The sequence below is a fragment of the Galeopterus variegatus genome, unplaced genomic scaffold, assembly GCF_000696425.1.
Source record: "Galeopterus variegatus unplaced genomic scaffold, G_variegatus-3.0.2 Scaffold93, whole genome shotgun sequence".
NCBI lineage: Eukaryota > Metazoa > Chordata > Mammalia > Dermoptera > Cynocephalidae > Galeopterus > Galeopterus variegatus.
The window spans coordinates 408,356-409,973 of record NW_007726204.1 but is presented as its reverse complement, the minus strand read 5'-3'; the positions used below and the strand labels follow the sequence as shown (position 1 = coordinate 409,973).

At 43.0% G+C, this 1,618-nt stretch overlaps 1 long non-coding RNA gene across 1 annotated transcript in view; it reads left to right on the top strand.

Annotated features, from left to right (window-relative positions):
- The window catches only part of LOC103598252, a 97,466-nt gene extending 96,781 nt beyond the window's left edge, over positions 1–685 (top strand). Inside the window, exon 3 of the long non-coding RNA XR_551188.1 lies at positions 145–685. This is a non-coding gene — a long non-coding RNA (uncharacterized LOC103598252). The remainder of the gene's footprint in view (positions 1–144) is intronic.
- The last annotated feature ends 933 nt before the right edge of the window (positions 686–1,618 follow it).

The following is a 1,618-nucleotide window of genomic DNA, read 5'->3' as shown; positions in this document are numbered from 1 at the left end:
CAGCAGTCTACAGCCACAGAGCTGTACTTAGTGGCTTTGAGAAGAGATTTTATAATTTCAGGAAAATACGATGAAATTTCTTAATTATTTTATTTATTCTAAGGATGTTTATTGTGTGTTGACACCATGCCTGGCTTTGTGCAGGATGCACTGGAGGAATTTCAGAAAGAAGACAGAGGACAGTGACGGAGCCGGAGCCAGAATGGAAGCTCCCACTGGGGGTCCTGAAACTGCGGGGCATGGGCCCTGGCCCCACCCACTGCCGACTGCAGCCAGGTCAGCAAAGGAACCAGCCATGGGCCAGCCCCGCCCCCCTTTCTTCCTTCCCCATCCAACGGCATCTCAGAATGTACTTATTAAAATATTAAATAAATAAATAAATAAAAAGAAGACAAAGTTAGCACTTGAAATTTTCAATCCAGGCAATAGAGAACCACAGAAGTTCAATGATTGCCCTCAAAGAATTCCTTTTCTTTTTCTTGTTTCAAAAGAATTACAATATTTTAAAATTTTATGTAGGTAGCAAGCTTGGCCTATGTTTGGAAATGAATTGTCATGGTTTTAGATCAGGGAATATGTAATTTGTTATTGGAACAAGCACAATTTATACATATGGATGCAGTGACCAGACTCTGGTTTTACTATTGTTCTAATGAGGCATTGCAAAATAAACCTTCCTAAACCATATTAGTTTAAAGCAATAATTTATTATTATCTTACCCAGTTTTGTAGGTTTACTGGACTCATGGGTGGTGTGTTATGTGGCTTCAGTCAGACCACGTTTTCTGAAGGATTTACTAGGCAGGGCTTTCAGATGGGTGCTTTACTGTGTCTGCCTCTTCATTCGGAGAGGCTGGAACAGCTGGGGGCCGGCTGGTTATATCTTCCTCTATATGACCTCTCCTTCTGCAAGTAAGTATCTTGGACTTCCCAAGTATCTTGGACTTCTGCAAATCACAAAGGTCTCGTTGTTGGACTTAAATGGTGACNTAAGGGGATCTTAACCCTTGACTTGGTGTTGTCAGCACCACGCTCTCCCAAGTGAATGAACTGACCATCCCTATATAGGGATCCGAACCCGTGGCCTTGGTGTTATCAGCACCTCACTTTCCCAAGTGAGCCAGGAGCTGGCCCTTAAGTTTTGTTCTTTACCACCAGCAGATCAAATCTGAACTCCTTAAAAGAGAAACTGGGCCATCAGCATAAAAAGCAGTTAAGGCTTGTAAGACTAAAACTTATGCATTCAATGAACATGTATTGAGCACTGTCCCTGTGGCAGACCCTGTGCAAGATACAGGGATTCAAGGTTCTTGACATACAGTCCCCTTCCCTGGGGATCTTCTAGGATAGAGGGGAGGCTCAGCAAATGCAGACCGTGTGACCTAGAGTGGTAGAACTGCACTGGAGGAATGAGAGGAAACACAGAAACTAGAGTGAGCAACTCTATGAAATAAGTCAGGAAAGGTAGTCTATAAGAAGAAATGCATCTACTGGGTTCTGAAATGTGATTAGGAGTTTTCTGGGTGGACAATGTAGGTACCAGGGCAGAGTGAAAAGGAGGGCTGAAAGCTTGTTTGATGGCATGCTGTATTTCTGACACATTTCTCCTCTTGTAGAT